Below are 22,143 nucleotides of genomic sequence, written 5' to 3'. Positions count from 1 at the left end.
TTTATAAAAGAAAAACCTAAATAAATGCAAAAATGTATCCTGCAATAAATAAATAAATAAATAAATGTTTATTTATTTTGAGGGGGGAGGGGCAGAGAGAGAGGGAGAGAGAGAATCCCAAGCAGGTTCTGTACTATCAGTGCAGAGCGCAATGTGGGGCTCGATCTAATGAACTGTGAGACCATGACCTGAGCAAGAATCAAGAGTGGGGTGCCCCTGAGCCGCCCAGGCACCCCGGGACTACTTTTTATAACATCTATTTGTATGTGTGAGACTGGTGGTAATTTCTGGGTATCCATATGTTTGCAGCTAAAGCCTCCTAAAACGTCTGCAGAGGAAGGTGAAATTTACGTTGCAGGATGAGCTCATTTGCAGTCACCTGGCAAGAAATTGACAGAGGTGGGAAACTGGATAGAAGAAAAGATATTGCTATTCTCCTTAAGAAGTTCCATGCTTTTTAAAGTAGGTAATAAATCATTCCTCTTAATCCCATTTAAGTAGAACTCCAGTTAAGATACTACTGAGGCATGTATTCTGTAGGCGTGGAGATCGCTGTTGGCATGTTGACTGTTGGATGTAGCCATTGGGCTTGTGTTGGGTATGTCTCTCCTACCGCTTGTAGTCAAGCTTCACTTTTCTAACTGCCTTGCTCTCCCTACCTGTGGAGTGTTACTGTAGCATACATCCGGCACATCGGGGGCACCTTCTGAAAATGTTGCTGGAGAATAACGTCACTGCTCGTCCATCCTTCCATGGGCATGCAACTCTAAGGGCTATAACCCCTTTCCTCATGTTGCATCTGGCACCCAGGAGGCGCTCAACATATGGGGAATGAATGGTCATTTGAACAAACATGGAAATTTAGAAGGTATCAACTAGAATAATAGCCACAACTATCTACACACAGCCTGGGCAGCTGTGACAGCTGAGCCCCCCACCCCTTGGAATGTTCAGGTAGAGGCTGGATGATCCCTATAGAAAATATTCCTGCATGGAACTAGGACTGGGGGAGACCCTCTCCCAGCTTGTTCCAAGCTGTGATATTTAACAGGGTTTTCAGCTTGCCCGGCTCTTTGCTCCAGTACCTGGGGTGTGGAGTTAGTGGGGCAGATACTGTTCTCCTCTATTCCTACCCTACCCACAAACCCCCACACCAGCCTTACCATTTTAACATACAGGCCTGACTTCTACCTGCAGGCACCTGCATTTCTCTGCTGGGGGCTTTGTCTGGTCTCTGGAGCCCACTCTACCTGCAGAGGCTGCGGGGTCCTGGAAACATCCCTTAACACAAACACCCCAGCTCCCTTGTGTGTCAGGGACAATACTGCCACCTTGGCTCCCGGCGCCCCCAACGGAAGTCAAGCTCCGCAGCCCGCAGTGGAAACTCACTTTACGGCTTGTCTTCCCTTCCCCCACTCTCCAACTAGCGATTACCTCCCAGATAATTAATTGCCTTACACTCTACTCCTTACCCTGGGTTCCCCTTCTAGGGGAAACCCAAAATGAGTGTGGGCATCTCCGTAGTTTCCTCCCATGGACTAACTCAGAGAAGACCCACATCTGTTCCTCAAAGTCGGATTCAACTCAGCAAAGAGCAGCTCCCACACAGAGGATTCGGGAGTCACAGGGACAGGGGCCTTGGCGAGAAATGCAGAGGCAGGAATACAGCTGCGTTGTTTCAGATGCTAATTTACAGCTCCCACACCTCAGAGCTGAGGCAACGTCTAGCACTAAAGCAAACAGTGTGATTGAAACTCTCCCCAGCCCCGCAGTGCAGGTCAGCAATTCAATCCTACTACGCGCGTCACCTTCTCCGGCTGCTCTGGGTAGGTGACACAGTGCGATTTAAAACACCGCTCCTGACTGAAATGATAGCAAGCCAAGGGTTCAGTAGTCTCCAGGGATAATTGTGTGGGAACTAGGTAAGGAGACAGGTGAGAAGTAAATTAAAATCCTCGTAGATTGCCTTAAACCTGGAGCCAGTTAATATGCTGTGGCAAGGTGGATGGAGTTGACAGTTACAAAACACCCACATAACAGCAGGGGGTGGGGGTTTTACAGGATCCCTCATAATGACCCAGCTATTAAACATCAAGCAGGAACTGGCTTTTTTTTTTTTTTTCCCTCCCTCTCGTCTAACTTGAGATTTCTCCAGGGAAAAAGCACAGCTATAGGCAAGTATGAGATGCCATCATCACAGCAAACTCAGCCCTGAGAGCGGCATGTCTCATGATTAATACTGACGCCCCAAACCCCCAACCTTAGGATGGCCGCATGAGCAGCCAAGCCAGGAAACACAATACGGGCAACACATGATTGATGAGAAAACCCAGTCCGCTGGGAAACGGCGTTGGAGAGCAGGAGCCACAGTTTGACCCATGTGAGAGTTCTAGCCTGGCGTGGCTCCTGCGGGCCAAATCTGGTATCAGAACTGGAAAGAAGACGTGAGTGGTGGATTAAGGGGTTCCTTTCATTCCCCTCGGTTAAGGAGGGTCGGTCTGTTGCTCTTCTAAAAACAGAACTCTGAGAGAGTCTAATGAAGGCCGCAAAGCCGTAAGCTGAGCACGGGCTCATAGGCACACTGCCTGCTTGAACTTGACCAGACTTTCCAAGCCAAACCAGGCTTTTATATGCACTGGAAGGGGTTTCTCTGCTTCTGCTCAGTTCGGAAAGTGTAGACAATGGTTGAATAAAGAAGCAGAGGGGGGGAAAAAAGTAGTTCCAAGGGCCCCATGTGTCCATGTGTATAACTGCCACTTGGAAAAGAGTCCATTTGTAAAAACAAACAAACAAACAAAAAACAACAAACAAAAAAACCTTGTAATTTTATTAGAAGTCTCTAAAACAGACTGCTGCTGAGCCAAGCCAGGATTAACTCAATATATTTTTTTTAAATGCTTATTTTTGAGAGAGAGAGGGGGGAGGTAGGGGCATAGAGGGAGAGAGAGAGAGAGAGAGAGAGAGAGAGAGAGAGAGAATTTTAAGCAGGCTCTGTACTGTCAGCACAGAGCTCAACACGGGGCTTGAACTCATGAACAGTGAGATCATGACCTGAGTGAAAATCAAGAGTTGGATGCTTGACTGACTGAGCCACCCAGGTGCCTCATCAATATATATATATTTTTAACTCAGTATTTGTATTCAGTCTTTGGTAGGTGCCTATGTATTTCATGGTATATGAGAAGCCAGATGACACGTGAGCAAACCTAATTATTCACCATACGGTGGATTCTATGACTCCATCCTTTGTGATTTGTGAGCCCTGCTGCTCTCCCCTCTCCCAACATTCTGAGTGGCAACTATTTTTCAATTCCAAGTTGGTCTAAATAAATTCCGTGTTTGGGGAAGGCTTTACAGGTATTTCCACCTTTCTAGGGTCTTTAGAAGAATCTCGAATTCCTTCTCATTCTGTCTTTTGTCCCTATGGAAGGTTAGTCAGTGATTTGAGACCAATATGTCAATATGACATCAGACAGTGTCTTTTCTGTTCAATACAAATCAGTTTGCCTCCCATGTGGTCATGAACTCTGAGTGGAAACAGTTCAACTCGAAGCCTCAGAGCTACACAGGTAGCAGGACTCTGATGGCCAACTTTCAAAACGTAATGATTAAACTGGGACTGGGCTAACTTGCTAAGCATTGACTTGGGGTCCCATTCATAACGCTTAATTCTTGTCATCCCCATGTCATGGAGCACTTAGGACTCTGCTGTCTCAGATAAAGAAGCAACCTCTGGGAGGCCTTGGTCACTTGTCCCAGGCTCTGTCATCTGTCCCAGGAAAGATTTAGAAAGACCCAAGCTGAAAATCCACTCTAAGCCCCTGGTTCTTTCCATTACAGATGTCTGAGCAATAATTAAATGGAAATGACAGCAGAGAGGAAAATTCTAGCGTACCAATAACTTCATTTTCCTGGCTGCTCTTAAAATGCAAAAGAGTATAATTTAAACAATAAATCATACTTAAAAAATATAAACGTCTGAATTTTTTCCTTCTTGCTTATGACAGACTCCTGGCCTCTTTCACAATTAGGCTTCTCTCCTTTCTCTGCTAGATTTCTATTTTCCTAATGTGTTTAAAAGGCCCACAGCTATGGGTGCTCCATAGGGAAAAGGTAGTCAGAATTGCTTTTCGAATGCCCTCAGCAAACCCAGGAGGACACATTCACCGCTCGCGGCCCTGAAATGGACCGTTGAAGTGCAATTCAGCACCCACCGGGCATGCAGCAGACTCAAATATCTGCACACTTCCAGATTTGAAGTGTCTGAGTTTTCCTGCCTTGCGCTGGGTACTTGTCCTTTTTTTGTAAGCACTGAGAAATTTCAGGCCAGGTGGCCTAGCCAGCGGGATAAGGAATGTAGAACTCTTTGGTGCTAGTTTCAAGTTTGATAACACAAATGATTACATACCAAGGAAATGTGAATTACTGAAAGGTTATTGTATTATCCACTTAGGGAATACAGGTGTTTCTATTTTAAATACAGTATTTTTGTTTCAGGGCTTGGAACTGAGTCGTAATTCAACTTATGGCCCCTGAAATTTTAAAGTGGAAGACATTCCAGTCAAGCCACATAAAATTGTTTTTTGGTAGTGTTTACCATCCCAAACACAATAGTCAAATTCTGGAGTGGGAAGCCAGCAAAGATACAGGGAAAGGAAATACTCTTAAGAAAGAAATATTAAGGGATGTTTCTCCCACCTCTTTCTACCTTTGAGGGAAAAGTTACAGAAGTAATGTTCACACAACGTTAAATTCTTGTTCAGAATATCCTACAAACACTCAACATTTGGCAAGTGATTGATTCATTGATTTGTGCATGAAGCTATGTCACATCTGAAATCCCAGAGAAGCACTTCTGAGGTTGCAAAATCCCAGATACAATCAACAGGAGTCGTTTTCATTATAAAGTTGGATTGTGGTCTGAACAAGTTGACTAGACATTCTTGAGATTCATAAGTCAGTAAATTTCCTTATATTCTAAAGTTATTTCTTTTTCTTCTTCTTCTTATAGTTATTATTTAAGTGGAAGCAAGTTTGACACTAAAGAATTATATAATCAGTGAAAGAAATGTCCAAATAAGGGAGCTTACTGCTTCTCTAGAAACAAACACCTGCCTCATTGGGATACCAGGTCCTGTGTCTGGGTTGAACCAGTACATTCTTGATCCACAGGCTTTACTTGTGATACTTATGACTTCACTTTCCCTGGATTTTAAAACACCTGCAAACCTAACCATATAGACGCTTCCACAAGGGTAAGAGGTGTCAAATGCGAGCTTTATAAATTTGACATTTTGATGCCTGTTTCTGTTTAGGGTTTTAGTTCAAATCTTACAGAATCTACCTGCAGAAGGCAGGGGAATGGCAGGAAGCTGGGGCGCCTTTCTCCATCGAACCATCTGGGTTTTGTCCTGGGAAACGGATTGGCTTTCATCCAGTGTCACTTGACCCGCAGAATGCTGTCTAGCCCAAATCCCAGGCCCATGGCTCCTGCCATATTTCCTCCAGTTAATGCAACCAATAAGCACCTGGTAGTTACAAATTTCCTATTGCCCTCACTTTTACTCTGTTTTATATGGGCTTTTACATCCACAGACATTTCATGGAAGATAAATCACAGAGAATAGCATGGGGACACAGCTACCAGCAAAAATGCACCGGCAGCCAATTCTCTCTCATGCAACAACAGACCTGGATTCTTAGGTCGCCAAGAAACAGGGTAACCTGGGAACTGGATGAAGTAAGGGCTCACCTTCAAGCCCAGCTACAAATGTGGTTTATTTATACGCAGACATTTAAAAGTCCCCAGAGCCACAAAAAAAATCCACACTTTTAATTAAGGACATTTCCTTTTATGAGTTCCTGAAGGTAATGGCATCGTGAGCAGGGATTTAATAGTTTGGGGGATTTGGTTTAAGTACTGATCATTCTCCCAAACAACTGAAGCCTATTATACAGACAGACGTCTTTCATTTTCAGATATTTTTCATCCTCACTGCCCTTCTTCTCAAGCAACAGTTAAAGAAGGTTTATTGATTTGAACTTAAGGATTATAGGTGTCTGTCTGATAGCTTCTTCAATTATTCATCATCAACATGTATTTAGTAAAAACCTAACTGTGCTGTCCAATGTGGAAACGACTAGCCATATGTGGCTATTTAAGATGAACTTAAAATTAATTAAATTAAATATTTGGTTTCTCAGTCAAACTAGTCACATTTCTTTCTTTTTTTTCTTTTAGCTTCCTGTCTTTTTTAAATTAGTATCATTCCAGTGTTGTTAACATACAATGCTGTATTATTTTCAGGTGTATGATATAGTGATTCCACAGTTCCATACATTACTAAGTGCTCATCAAGATAAGCGCCCTCCTTAATTCCCTCCACCAATTTCACATATCCCTTAGAATGTGTTTTCATATTCTTTGGGTAAATAACCAGTAGTGTAATTACTGGATTGCGGGGTAGTTCTATTTCTCAGTTTTTTGAGGAACCTCCATACTGTCTTCCACAATGGGTGCACCAGTTTGCATTCCCACTAACAGAGCACAAGGGTTCCTTGTTTTCCACATCCTCACCCACACTTGTTGTTTCTTGAGTGTTTAAGCCATTTTGACAGTCAAGAGGTGATATTTCATTGTGGTTTTGATTTGCATCTCCCTGATGATGAGTGATGTTGAGTATTTTTTCATCCGTCTGTTGGACACCTGTATGTCTTCTTTGCAAAAGTGTCTCTACCTGTCTTCTGTCCATTTTTTAATTGGATAATTTCTTTTTTGTTTTGAGTTGTATAAGTTCTTTATATATATTGGATACGAACCCTTTATTGGATATGTCATTTTCAAATATCTTCTCCCATTCCGTAGGTTGCCTTTTAGTTTTGTTGATTGTTTCCTTTACTGTGAAAAAGCTTCTTATTTTGATGCAGTCCCAATAGTTTATTTTTGCTTTTGTTTCCCTGGTCTTAGGAGACATATCTAAAAGGATGTTGCTATGACCAATGTCAGAGAAATTACTGCCTGTGCTCTCTTCTAGGACTTTTATGGTTTCAGGTCCCACACGTAGGTCTTTAATCCATTTTGACTTTATTTTTGTGTATGGTTTAAGAAAGTGGCCCGGGTTCATCGTTTTGCACGTAGCTGTCCAGTTTTCCCAACACCATTTGTTGAGAGCCTTCTTCCCATTGCAAATTCTTGCCTCCTTTGTCAAAGATTAATTAACCATGTCATTGTGGGTTTATTTCTGGGCTTTTTATTCTGTCCCTTGGTCTATATGTCCATTTTTGTGCCTACTGTTTTGATTACTAGAGCTTTGTAATATAACTTGAAGTCTGGAATTGTGATACTTCCAGTTTTGTTTTTCTTTTTCAAGATTGCTTTGGCTATTTGAGGTCTTTTGTGGTGCCATACAAACTTTAGGATTGTTCAGTCTAGTTCTGTAAAAATTGCTGTTGGTATTTTAATAAGGATTACATTAAATCTGTAGATTACTTTGGCTAGTATAGACATTTTAACAATACTTGTTATTCCAATCCACGAATATGGAATTCTTTTCATTTCTTTGTGTCATCTTCAATTTCTTTCATTAATGTTTTATAGTTTTCAGAGTACAGATCTTTCACTTCTTTGGTTAAGTTTATTCCTAGATATTTTATTATTTTTGGTGTAATTGAAAATGGGGTTGTTGTCTTAATTTCTCTTTCTCCTGCTTCATTATTAGCATAGAGAAATGCAGTGGATTTCTGTACATTGATTTTGTATCCTGCAGCTTTATTGAAATTCATTTATCCATTCTAGTAGTTTTTTGGTGGAATCTTTAGGGTTTTCTACATATAGTATCGTGTCATCTGCAAATAGTCAAATGTTTATTTCTTCCTTACCAGTTTAGGTGCCTTTTATTTCTTTTTGTTGTCTGACTGCTGTAGCTAGGACTTCCAGTACTACCTTGAATAAAAGTGGTAAGAGTGAAGATCCTCGTTTTGTTTCTGACCTTAGGGGAAAAAGCTCTCAGTTTTTCCCCATTGAGTATTATATCAGCTGTGGATCTTTCATATATGGCCTTTATTACGTTGAGGTATATTCCCTCTAAATCTATTTTGTTGAGGGTTTTTATCACGAATGGATGTTATACTTTGTTGAATGCTTTTTCTGCATCTATTGAAATGATTATATGGTTTTTATCCTGTCTTATTGATGTGATGTATCACATTGATTGATTCGTAAATATTAAATCATCCTTGCCTCCCAGGAATAAACTCCATTTGATCATAGTGAATTTTTTAATGTATTGTTGGATTTAGTTTGCTACTATTTTGTTGGGGATTTTTACATCTATGTTCATTTCATATATTGCATGTAGTTGTGTGTGTGTGTGTGTGTGTGTGTGTGTGTGATGTCTTTATCTGGTTTGGGTATCAGTATAATGCTGGCCTCATAGAATGAATTTAGAAGTTTTCCTTCCTCTTCTATTTTTTGGAAAAGTTTGAGAAGAACAGGTGTTAACTCTTCTTTAAATGTTTGGTAGAATTTACCTGTGAAGCCATCTGGTCCCGGACTTTTGTTGGGAGTTTTTTGATTACTGATTTACTTTCATTTCTGCTAATTGGCCTATTCAAATTTTTCTGTTTCTTCCTGCTTCAATTTTGGGAGGTTATATGTTTTTAGGAATTTAACTATGTCTTATAAGTTGTCCAATTTTTTGGCATATAATTTTTCACAATATTCTCTTAATGTGTGTATTTCTGTGGTGTCAGATGTTATTTTTCCTCTTTCATTTGCGATTTTGTTTGAGTCCTCTCTCCACACAAGTCATGTTTCAATAGCCACATATGATGAGTGGGTACCATATTGGATGTACAGATAGAACATTTCCATCATTGCAACAGTTCTTCTGGCTGGCATTGAGTCCTAATGGATGAAGGCAGATAGGTTGCCCAGTGGGTACTCTAGAGATGTGGGAAGTTGTCAGCCTGTGGAAATTGAGCACCATTTAGTTAAAGAGATGAACAATGAAACAGATATTCTGTAAGGGTACACTACCCAGGTGGAACAGGGGCAACACATTAATGTCAAAATGGAGGCATGAAGTTCAAAGCTAAGCAATCCCGAGCAGGATGGTAGAATCTAGACCATACACCATGACCAAACTTGGGGCTGAAGAGTGATTACAAAGTCTGTGGGGTAGGAGAGAATAACAGAGAAAAAGAGAAACCATATAAGCCCAGTTGTGACATGGAGCTAATCTAGAATTCTCAAGGAGTGTTGTATTAGCTTACTGCTGCTTTAACTAATTATCACAAGCTTTCTCTCTTAAAGCAACACAAATTTGGGGTGCCTGGGTAACTCGGTTGGTTAAACTTCCAACTCTTGATTTCAGCTCAGGTCATAATCTCATGGTTCATGAGACTGAGCCCCATGTGGAACTCTGTACTGATTTCGCAAAGCCTTCCTAGGATCTTCACTATCCCTCTCTCTCTGCCCCTCTTCTCTCTCTCTCTCTCTCTCTCTCTCTCCCACTCTCTCTCTCTCTCACCTTATCTCTGTCAAAATAAATAAATAAACTTAGAAAAAGCAACAAAAATTTATTCTTACAGTTCTGGAAGTCAGAAGTCTCACTGGACTTAAAATAAAGGTGTTGGCAAGAACATTTGTTCTAGAGGCTCTAGATATCTTGCCTTTTCCAGCTTCTGGGGGCTGCTTGCATTGCTTGGATCTGTGGCACCTCCTCCATCTTCAAAGCCAACAATGTAGCCATCTTCCAATCTCTGAATCTTATCTCTAGTTGCATCATCATATTTCCTTCTCAGAACCCCATGCACCTGCCTCCCTCTTATTATCCCACTCAGATAATTCCCCCAAGTCAGGGGCCATAGTCTTAATTAGATCAGCAAAGTCCCTTTTGCTGTGTAAATGACATATCCACGGGTTTTGAAAATTAGGATTGGACATATTTAGGGGAGGGATTATTCTGGCTACCACAAGTGTGGTAACACCAAAGGGTCTGTTTGAAGGCCTGTGACCTCATGGGTATTTATGATTTAGAGGTTGCCAAGCTTTCAGACCATAACAAATTATTTATTAATTTATATTCTACCTAGTTCCAGAAAGGAGTTGTTGGCCTATAACAACATTTACATATAAGGTAGAACTTCCAATGTAAATAGGATACAAGGGGAAAGAAGGAGTAGTGTAAGAATCCAATGTTGGAAAGAATGAGGCTAAGAAGTATGGTGTATAATGACCTCATCTTCTCTGTTGATCTATCCATGGCCATATTAAAGGCAGAATACTTTGAATTTAGAATATAACAGCACGTTCTAAATGTTACCTGAGTGATTCAGACAAGGGGTACAACCAGAAATTCCAAATAATTACATCCTGAAGGTCAAGAAAATAAAGATGGGAACTGTAGGTATAGGGAAGCATAGCAGAAAAGAACTGCCCCATCACTTCCTTTAAGATTTGAAAGGTACAGGGGCACCTGGGTGGCTCAGTCAGTTAAGCGTCTGACTTCGGCTCAGGTCATGATCTCACAGTTTGTGGGTTTGAGCCCTGTGTTGAGTTCTGTGCTGACAGCTTGGAGCCTGCTTCAGATTATTTGTCTCCCTCTCTCTCTGCCTCTCCCCTGCTCATGCTCTGTCTGTCTCTCTCTCTCTCTCTCTCTCTCAAAAATAAATAAAACATTTAAATTTTTTTTTAAAAATTGTAAGGTACAGTCTCTAAGAAGTGATATAACTTACAATGTTCAGCATTTTCAGGCACTAACCACGAGGATATGTAGAAGTTAAAGTTCATTGAGCTTTTAGATCTTACAGCTATTTATTAATTTATGTTCCTCCTAATTTCAGGAATGAGTTAGCTGACTATAACACCATGCATAAGGTATGATGGCAAATATAATTTAGGTGAAAGAAGAAAGATGGGTGAGGAAAAGAATACAATGAAGGAATGGATGAAGCTTTAAAAATGGGTATTGGTCTAAACCTGTTTTGGTTGGGTTGAACCAATGAACCTGGTCAAAAGACAATCAATAATATTTTTAAGGGGCATCTGGGTGGCTCATTCAGTTAAGCATCCGACTTTGGTTCCAGTCATGATTTCATGGTTGACAAGTTCCAGCCCCATGTCAGGCTCTGTGCTAACATTTCAGAGCCTGGATCCGGCTTCAGATTGTGTCTCCTTCTCTGTCTGCCCCTCTCCTGCTTGTGTTCTGTCTCTCTTTCTCAAATATAAATAAACGTTAAAAAATAATATTTTTAAGATGGAAAACAACAAAATGCGTTACTGAGAAAAGCTCTAACTAGTGTTCTTACTAAAGCCAGGTCATTCTTTCTGGGATACTCATAAACAAGACATAATGATCGATGTGTTCAACAGTATCCTTTCTTTGGATGTTGGAGTTTCATAAGGCTTTTTCTAGTAATGACCTTTTATTTAGGCTCTTGGCATCCCCAAAGCATAATTCATAAAAATCAATTCTTCAGGGATCCAATAATATGAAATCTGTGTAGCTGGCTCCTTTCTAATCTTCCTAAGCCAGGGGGATAGTTTAGAACACCTAGAAGAGAAAATTGACAGTGATCCTTCAAACAGTTTTGAAGACTGATTCTTTCCATTGGACTTTGGAATAAGTAACGGGCCCATGTTCACCTGACATCATTCTCCCCGGCAAATGTCTGGAGTGTATTATTTTATATTACTAACTCAGTATAATGAGAGCCTCAGCAGGCGCAAATAGTGTAATCTCACCTCTGCCCAGGAGAAAGCTAAAACAGTCCCCACTGACAGGATTCTTAAGGCATAACTATAAATCTTCTCCAGGTCATAGGAAACTATCAGACAGTTGAGAACTAGATGGAGCTAGCTGGATGGATTTTGTGCCAGGTGACATCAGACACCCTTGATTGGCCAGGGCTTCTAACATCAAACTATGTGGTCAAGGAGGTGTCCGTTTCTTCAGCCCAGGTTATGGCTTTCTACTTGCAGTCAGACTCCTATCTTTATCTTTATCCTTTCAGGACTCAGAAATAGTGCAAGCATTACACTGGACTTATAGAATGCTTCAGGAGGGGGCTCTAGGACCTTTGCCCATACTGATTATATCTCTTGATTCACAGGAATCAAGAAATCACAGAAAATGTGATTCGTGACCTCAGAGGGACATGGAAAGAAAAATGTGGGGAAGAGCAGAGGTGGGTTTGTAAGGGGTATTGAGGGGCCTTTGTATGGGTCAAGTGGGAGACCCCCCATACTTCTGAGTGAGTACTGCAAGCCCTGCTAACAAGCTAACAAGGGACCTAAACCAACCTAACACTTCAGGGCCATTTCCAAAAAGTTCCAGCTTTCCTCCATGGTTCATGAGGAAGTCTTTTCTCCTACTTCTCATCTCTTGAGCAATTTAAGAACAACCTACTCTTTGATTTATAAAGTGAGGGTCTGGTAAAACTGTGAATGAAGTGTCTTGAGGGAAAGAAGATAATGTTTTTCAAGTGCCTTGACTAATATGTTCAGACTTGGTTCAGATGGGTCTGTGTAATTATAAGCTCCCATCGTGGATTTCACAAAGGCTTCTCTGTCTTTCCAGCAGTGCAGAGGGAAGACAGGGATAGGAGGAGAATCCATCTAGAGAGCATCCCATGCTGTTTCCCAGAGTCAGACGTTCAGCTGAGAGAGAAGAAGCGTTGTGTTTGGGGCCCAGTCTGCTATGTGGATGACACATACATGACCCCAAAGGGTAGAAAAACGCCTTCATTCCTTCTGTGCTCTCTGATTGTTTAAGATCTAGAGACACAGAACTATGCACCTTCCTGGGTTGGGGAGAAGCTGTGTTCTTCTCATCCTTCAGCTGTTAGCCTGGGTGTCCTTTCTGAAAGGCTCCCCTGAGCCCTGATGGAGGTAAGCTGAGGCAACCGACCCCCACATGACTTTCAGTCCCAGCATTTCCTGCACTACAGATGAGAGGCTATCTGGTGTCAGGTTTAGAAGCACAGATCCTGAAAGTGAAGGAAAATCTGAATTGAAACCTCAACTCTCTCATAGTTGGGGTACTTTGAGAAAGTTATTGAACTGTTTTATGCTTTAACTTTGTTATATGTAGAATGAGGATGTGAATTACTCCTACCTCATGGAGAATTCTGACAATTAAATCACTTAAATAGTCATAAAGAGCTTAGCACCTCACATACGGAAACCCTATGTAAACGTTCACTATTACTATGTATGTATTTGTTTACTTGTTTATTGTTTCTGTTCCTTAAAAAGCTGTAAGATCCACTAAGGCAAAGGTTATATAGATAACATTTGTTTTCATATTGAATGAAAGGAAACACAAGATACCAATCTAAAGTATTACATTAGAATCCCTGGCTCAAATCATATATACAGATCAAGGATTAAAACCTTAATATGGAAAGTATAACATTCATTTTAAAGTTTTGGAGAATGCCATTATGACCTTGGGGTTAGGGAAGGATTTCTTAGTTAATAAGAAAGGGCTTATCATTAAGAAAATGTTAAATGTATTAAAATTCTCTATAGCAAAAACCATCAGAAACAAAGGGGGGAAAGTTGCATTCTTGGGAAAGATATTTGCAACCATATGGCTGATAGAGAATTCGTGATTGACTATATAACAGGAAACCTGAGTTGAGGACAGACACAAGAAGGCTGGCATCATTAGTTATTAAAGGAACACGGATTAATATTCCAATAGATAATATTTCATGTCTGTCAATTGGCAAGACTTAAAAATCCCTGACAGTACCAAATGATGGAAGTACATGGCAAAATGGGGTTCTTATGCCTGTTAATGAGAATGTAGATTTATACAAGTACTTTGGCAAATAATTAGGAAATGATAAGCACTGAATCCATTGGCGTGGCTTTCCTCTGGAGAGGGGAGAGGGGATGAGACTGGGAAAAAGTCATGCAAATAGATTTGAAGTGTATATATTTTAATATTTTTGAGTAAATATGACATAATATTAACAAATGCTAGATTGAGTTATTAGTGACTGATGATTTTTGTATCATTTTCTATTTTTAAGTCTATATGTGAAATACTTCCGTAATTTAAAAAGCTAAAAAAGGGCTGCCTGGGTGACTCCATCGGTTGAGCATCAGACTCTCGATTTCAGTTCAGGTCATGATCCCAGGGTGGTGTAATCGAGCCCCACATGGGTCTCCGTGCTGTGTGTGAAGCCTACTTAAGATTGTCTCTCTCTCTTTCTCTCTCTCTCTCTCTCTCTCTCGCTCCCTCTCCCCCACCCCCTCCCCCCTGCTTGTACACACATGTGGTACAGTGATGCTCAGACTTAACATACATTCACAGGGCTGCTAAGTCACAGGTCTCTGATGTGTCAGGTTTATGTGGGGCCTGAGAATCTGAATTTTCTAACAAGTCCCCAGGCTGATGTTGCTGATCCAGGGACCCTACTTTGAGAATTACTGATCTAACCCAGCTTTTTCATTATAGAGATAATGAAACCAATGAACCAATCTTTTCCTAATCAGAAAAGACAAGTCACGGGGTGCCTGGGTCGCTTAGTCGGTTAAGTGGCCAACTTTGGCTCAGGTCATGATCTCAAGGTTGGTGGGTTCAAGCCCTACATCGGGCTCTGCTGACAGTTCAGAGCCTGGAGCCTGCTTCAGATTCTGTGTCTCCCTCTCTCTCTCCATCCCTCACTCACAGTCTGTCTCTCTCTGTCTCTTAAAAATAAATAAATGTTAAAAAAAATTAAAAATTAAAAAAAAGAAAAGATAAGTCATTCCATTTTCTTTTTCTCCAAAATGTGCTTGTAAATGTACCAAAATGTACTTGCTATGTGCCAGGCATGGCTCCAGTGCTGGTGACAGAGATCTTAGCAAAATATACACAGTTTCTGTTCTCCTGCAGATTTTGCTCAGTTGGGGGAGAGAGAGGAGGGTATGATCAAAAAGTAAACAAACAAGATCATTCCAGACAGCGGTAAGTTCTAAGAGGAAAACAAAATAAGGTCATATCAAAGAGTTGAGAAGGACAGGTGCATTATTAAAGCGGATGGTCAGCTAAAGCTTCTTTGAGGAGGTGACACTTAAGTTCAGATGGAAGAATGAGAAGGAAAAGCTGGGGGATTGAGTTCTAAGCAGAAGAGAGAGAAAGTTCAAAGCTTGACACAAGTTAGAAATAAGGAAACATAAGAGGTATGAAAAGAAGTTTAACATGTTTGGTGATTAGAGAAATAACTAATTGCTAATTGGTAACTAACTAATAACCATTGGAGAGGTAGTCGGTGTAGTTGGATCATAGTGACCAAAGGGCAGAGAGTAGGATGTGAGGTCAGAAAGGTAAGTGGGGACCATGGATTTTCTTCTCTGGGGTGGCACTGGATGTCCTAATGTCTAAGGTTACAAGTTTGTATCTCAGTTCAGGGTCTCCTGTTCCTCATACCAGCCACACTCCACATGAGTAAGACACAGATTAAGTGCAGCACAAACAAAACACAACCAGCCCTTCTCCAATCTCAATGTCATTGCATTGTCCCTCTTGTGATCTAATCAAAGTAAATAAATTCAACGTTTCAAAACAACTCCTTCCACATCTAAAACATTTTCTTTTTAAAAAATTTTTTTTAATGTTTATTTATTTTTGAGACAGAGAGAGACAGAGCATGAATGGGGGAGGGTCAGAGAGAGAGGGAGACACAGAATCTGAAGCAGGCTCCAGGCTCCACACTGTCAGCACAGAGCCTGATGCGGGGCTCGAACTCACGGACCGTGAGATCATGACCCGAGCCGAAGTCGGACGCTTAACCGACGGAGCCATCCAGGCGCCCCTCTAAAACATTTTCAAGACAGTGTCAGAAAACTGGCCAAAGATATTAGTTTGCAAATAAAATTTATGTATTTGTGTGTGTGTGTAGAGTTGTTTTCTTTCCTTTGAGAGCCAAGGAGACAGATTATTATCAGCAAAAAAAATAACAGATTTACAATGGTTCAGGGTCTTCTATGGACAATCAAAATGTCAAATGTGAATTTTCTTGAAAAATTTCTATATCTCCTCTTAATTCATTTAGTCAACATGTATGTGTTAAGCATTTACTTTCCTTGCCATTTGTATCTTTCTTTAACCGACAGTTATGTGTCACACTCAGGGTTCTCCTTTCGACTATGATATGGTTCTGGGATATGGATATCTTAGTGTATATGCAGAGATATTTTAAAATAATTACTAGTGTTGTCTTTCACGAGCAAATTTCTCTTCCTATTCTAATGTTTCTGGGGTTTATTGTTGTTGTTATTATTGTCTTGTTTTGTAGCTGGTTTTGCTGGCCCAAAAAAGATGATCAAAAAGTGCTTAATGCTAAATCAATACTTGAATCTGATTCAGGGCTTATATTATTATTAAATGTTCTTATTAAAAATTAATTTATTCATTCCATATGTGTTTACTGGTCATCTACTATATCTCAGAGACCTTTGGATACAGCAATGAAATGAGAAAAACCAGTGTTATTATGGAGCTTGTTTTCTAGTAGAGGTAATATAATAAACAAATAAATGTATTATGTCAGGTGGTGGTGAGTGCCAAGGGAAAATAAAGCAGGGTTAGTAGACAGAAAAAGAATGAATGGCGTGGGATACTTTCAGTAGAATAGAGACGAAAGTTTTTGGGTAATTTGACATTGGAGAAAAGCTCTGAATGAAATGAGATGGACAGACATCTGAGAGAAGCAAGTGCAAATGACCTGTGATGAGAACCCACGTAGCTAGAGGTGAGTGGATGGGGGACAGGCAGCCACAGGAGATGAGATAGAGAAGTAGCAGGGGGGCAGATCAGGCAGAGTTGTATAAGCTATGGTGAAAACTTTGGATTTTATTCTGAGAGAGATAGAAGCTCTTGGTAGATTTTGGGGAGAGGAACAATAGGTCCAACTTAGATCTTAAAAGCACTCTGGTTGTTGTATTAAAACAAGACAAATGCACACACACTGAAATGGAAGCCAAAAAAGATGGAATCAGGAAGAACATACGAAGGTTTTGCAATAGTTTGGGCAAGAAACGATGGCAGAACAGAAGCAGAACAAAGGATTTGAGGGGTGACCAGATTCTGGATTCATTCCAAAGATAGAGCTATAAGTATTTGATAATACATTGGAAGAAGGATCTGAGAGAAAGAAGTCAAGGAATGAGCACCTCAAGGATTTGGGCTTCAACAACTGGAAAGATGGATTTGTCATTTACCCAGATGAGGAAGGTGGGAGAAAAAGTGAGCTTGGGTGGGTAATCAAGAGTGAGATTGATATTCAAGAAGGCAGGAAGATAAATGTCTGGAGTTCAGGAGAATGACCTAAGCTGCAGGCGGACATTTGGGAGTAATAGTGTGTAAATGGTATTTTCCAGACGAGACTAAATGGGGGGTATTTATCAGTAGAGAAGAGAGGTGATTTGAAGACTGAACTTGGGAACACACTAACATATGGAGGTTGGGGGAATGAGAAGAATCCAATAAAGGATGTAAGAAAGAGGAGACAGTGACATAAGAAGAAAACTAGAAGCAAATGGGGCTCTGGAAACCAAGTGAGAAAAATTGCCTTAAGGAGAAGAGAAAGGGCAACTGACAGAAATTCTGCAGGCAGATCAAGAAAGAAGACCAAGAAATGAATACTAGATTGGATTGACAGGAGTTTTAGTGGCAAAACCTGACTGCAAAGTGGTCAAGAGAGGATTAAAAGAGATACTAGGGGAACTGTAGATTTAATTTATTTTTTTAACATTTGTTTATTATTGAGAGACAGAGAGAGACAGAGCATGAGCAGGGGAGGGGCTGAGAGACCGGGAGACACAGAATCCAAAGCAGGCTCCAGGCTCTGAGCTGTCAGCACAGAGCCTGACGCTCACAAACCGCGAGATCATGACCCAAGCTGAAGTTGGACGCTCAACCGACGGAGCCACGCAGGTGCCCCGGGGAACTGTAGATTTAGATAAGTCTTTGGAGAATTTATGCTGTGGAAGAGTGGAGAAATATGGCAAGTAGTAGAAGGGGGAAGGGCTGTCAAGGGAGCAATCCCAACGTGGTTGGGTGCTCACTGCAATAACCAAATTGATAGAAGAATAGACAATTTTGTGAAAGGAGGACACGACTACAGAAGGGGAGCCCTTGACAACTCTGGATGGGATAGAATTCAGTATCTGAAGGAAGAGTGGCCTTAGGGACAAAGGAACAGGACGAAGGTATGGTATGCAGGCTCAGATGCAGGTAGATTAGCACATTTGGAGGTGGGAACTTTCGGAATTTCTCTTATTACTGACTCTCTTTTTCCTGAAGTAAGAAGGTCTTTACTTGAGTAAGAAAGGAATGGGGGCTAAATTTTAGTGGTTTAGGGATAGAAAAGGAATTATGAAATGGTAGAGTCAAAGATTGATAGTGTGAGCTGACCAGGGAGATGTGTAGTTTCTGGCCAGCAATCTGGGCTCAATGAGGTTTGGTTAAGAATTTAGATCAAGAAGAGACAGTAGACACAAAGTAGCTGGATTTAGTTAGGTTGTGGCTAATGGAGGGGGTGAGAAAGGGAGTTGAAGACAGTGCAAGGGACCGATTATAGTTTTAGAGCAAGGGATCAGGGTCAGGTCTGAAAAAATAGGAGAGAGGCGCTTAGAAGTCACAGAAGGCCAACTGGTTAATGGAGTTTGAACACAGGTAATGATTTGAAAAAATGGGAGGTAGTGATCATCAGGGGGGATATTTGAAATTAAGATTATGGAGGGGCACACACTACTAATGATAAAGTCTGGAGTGGGATCATTTGAAATGAGGTAGAGCGCAAGCTCATAAAAGGAAGGAGGGGGAGGGAGAATTAAGAAACTAGATTATTGGAAGAATTCTCTATGTAGACATTGAAATAATAGAAGTAGCAGTGGAGAGAATGACAGTAAGATAAGAGAAAAACTAAACTCCACAAGGAATGAAGATGAGTGATTGGGGGTCTGAAGATGACTGCCCCTAAGAGGACTGGCATGTGGCATAGATTTATTGCATGGACTTCAGAGGAGCTGAGATGAAGGGTGGGGTGGGAGGAGGGTGGACGGTCCAGAGGAGGCAGCAAGGAGCAGGGAAGACACTCATTTTGTCATACTGTGGGAGACAGACATGGGTGACCTGCTGAACTCACGCACAGAAGAAGATAAAAATACTCGACTACGGCTTTCTTCTTTTTCCTGGCCTTCCTGGCCTCAGCATTTAAGTCCTGGTTGTATGTTTTTTCTTTTTCTCCCATTTCCAGATAAAACTAATGATCTTTCAAGTCACTGAATAAGCCCTTAAGTTTTGTTTGGCCAAATAAGACGTGTACTGTCTGTGTGTATATATGTGTGTGTACAAGAGCATCTACGCTTGTTCGTTTATTATGAAGAGCGAGCCAGTTATTTTATGTTATTGTTATTTCCATGGCTTTAAAATAAATGAGTTTATCTAGATTTCTAGAAATGAAACTGCCTACTTGACATCTCATAGCTGTTTGGGGTCTTTTGGGACTTGAGTTTTTCAAAAACCTTTTCCCTGTATGTGAAAACAGCAGGGAACAGGAGAGGCAGACATTGACTTGAAGAATGAAATGCAGCTAAAAGCTAGATTTTAAACAAATGTCCATCTTTTTCCAGAAGTCCTTTAACATTTCCATCAGCCTTATCTGCAAAATTTTCTGGATTCTTAAAAAGACTTGGCTTTTTCTATTTTCTTTCAACTCATTCAATATAAAAGCAAAATAAAACCTAGTTATGGCCACAGTATTCATTCAATTGTTCAACACTATTGCACAAAACTCCATACAAGCTTTTCATTCTTGAAGATCATTTTATGTTTTCTCATTTGTAGAATCAGATGCAGTCAGTGCCGGGAAAGCAACTTTAGAGCGAGAAATGATCCAGTAGTGACTTGGCGATTCTTCTTACATCCTGTTCAGTGCTTGAAGAATGTGGTTAATGGGGGAGGGAATGAATTCTCAGCTGAATATATGTTTGAAGTATGTTTTAATTAAAACGCTACAATAATGCATTTCAGATATGGGTTACATTTCCCTTTTTGGAGGAAAAATAACGTGCTGTTTTCTTCATCTATTTTTGAGAATATTGTGTTAGTCAACTAGACAGTGGTATGTTTGGGGAGACTTGGATGTGTCTTTTGCCCGTGGCTCTGTCTTAACTTCCTCTGAATTTGACCAGATGCCTCTTTGGCCCATTTATGAAAAATAGAAAGTTCTATTTCTCTCTTGATAATTCATGATAGCCTTCCCATCTTCTCGCTTACAGAGGGAGCAGGGCGATGACTAACTCTTTCCTTCACGTGGTAACTTCACAGGGAAATGAAGTCCACACCATCACCCACATGCACAGATTTGTTTTTAGCCCATAAAATGATCTACGATTTACACACTCATTCCCAGGGAGGCTGAATGCTGTTTTCCATGTACTCGCTCCTCAGAGAAAGAAAAGAGAAGGGATAAAAGAAAAACCAGAATCTTTTATATCAATCTTTTGGTGTCTTCATTAACCTCTGCTTCATTTCAAGGTACTTTACTAATCCTTGCTCAGTATTTATTTGTTGAGCTCACTTATTTAAAATAAAAATACCTTCACAAAAATATTTCCGTGCCATAGAGAGTGAAAGGGACTGCGCTGCTCCTGGATAGTTCCAGAAGACTTTTGCTTGAGGGGCCATAAATATTCACAACCTTCCTGGGGTCCAGGGGCTGGTAGGTCCTAGACAGTAAATTACTGCCCTGGTCCTGTGTTAGGAACAGCCCTGTAGGCAGAGATGTGCAGGCTGCTGACATTTTAAAAGCTTTTGTGGACGGAAAATGATTTGCAAGTGTTTGGCAAACAAAACCTCTGTGTAGCTCTGTGTCACTTTCAAAGTCAACTTTGACTTCTAAAACTTCCATGTTTATGAGAACAGAAAACTATTATTTAGCCTGAGGCATAAGAAGCACTCCAAGTGGCTCTGTGTGCGAAGGTGAAGCCTAAGGACTGAGAAGAGGGGTTTTATGTTCTGTAGCCATGAACTTCAGCGGGAGCCTCAGAGAAATGGGCATAAATGCAGAGAATTTTTTTTAGAGAGATAGAGTGTGAGCAGGGGAGGGCAGAGAGAGAGGGAGACACAGAATCCAAAGGCTTCAGGCTCTGAGCTGTCAGCACAGAGCTCAACGTGGGGCTCGAACCCACAGACCTCAAGATCATGATCTGAGGCAAAGTCAGACACTCAACCGACTGAGCCATCCAGGCACCCCTAGAAGGAACTTTTAAATGCAGATTCTGAGTCAGTGAGGTCTGGGGTGGGGCCTGAGATTCTGCCTTGCTATCCAGCTCTAGGGTGATGCTACCCCACAGACTACTCTCTTGAGTATCAAGGAAGAGATCGAGTGGCTAGCTTCGGGTTATACAACTAGTTAGTGGCTCCTTCAATGACTGTAATCATTATCGACTAATTTCTGGTGACTTAGAGCTGTGTAACTTTACGCAAGTTTCTGAAATGCTGAGTTACCGTTTCTTTATCTATAAAAAGTCTAGTTTATGGGATTTGTGGCCCCATTGGCCTGGCGGTGCGGATAGCATAGGCTTCATATAGACTTATTTACAAAGGAGAGCAGTATAAGGAAAACATTTTGAGTTGGGAGGTGAGAGCTCCCGGGTGACCCAGCTATGTGACCAGAGGAAACACTCAGTCCTCAGCTTCTTTCCCTGAAAGAAGAGGTTGGCCTGGGTCACCTTTAAGATTTAAGATCCTATTTTTTAAAAAAGGTGAAACCGAGTTTATTATTTAGGATAGGCAGTTTTTTATACAGCTGCCTTCTGGGCAAACATGAAAATACAATTAAGAGCTGATACTTGCCCTGTGCCAGGCACTGTTCTAAGAGCTTTCCCCGTAGCAACTCGTTGCATATTTACTACAACCCAATAAGGCAGGCACTGCTGTCCCCACTTGCCAGACAAGGAAGCTGAGGCACGAAGAGGTTCAAGGTCATGTAGGTGTAAGTGGAAAAGCCAAGCCCCACATCACATGGCTTCAGTCTGTGCGCTCACCGACTCAGCTAACTGTACGGAGTGTCTGTTCTCCTGAGTGTGATCATTGCCTCCATCGTACAGGTGAGAAAACCGATTCACGTGAGTGGCGA

General features: G+C 41.1%; 1 long non-coding RNA gene across 3 annotated transcripts in view; it reads left to right on the top strand.

The window, feature by feature from the left end:
- The window catches only part of LOC122233145, a 59,501-nt gene that overhangs the window by 21,339 nt on the left and 16,019 nt on the right, over positions 1-22,143 (top strand). For 2 of the 3 annotated variants that reach the window (XR_006210623.1, XR_006210622.1), the window contains 2 exons: positions 310-462; positions 12,115-12,189. This is a non-coding gene — a long non-coding RNA (uncharacterized LOC122233145). The remainder of the gene's footprint in view (positions 1-309; positions 463-12,114; positions 12,190-22,143) is intronic. The other variant, XR_006210624.1, reaches the window with a different exon arrangement.

The sequence above is a fragment of the Panthera tigris genome, chromosome D4, assembly GCF_018350195.1.
Source record: "Panthera tigris isolate Pti1 chromosome D4, P.tigris_Pti1_mat1.1, whole genome shotgun sequence".
NCBI classification, from domain to species: Eukaryota; Metazoa; Chordata; class Mammalia; order Carnivora; family Felidae; genus Panthera; species Panthera tigris.
This window is presented reverse-complemented; position numbering and strand designations above follow the sequence as displayed.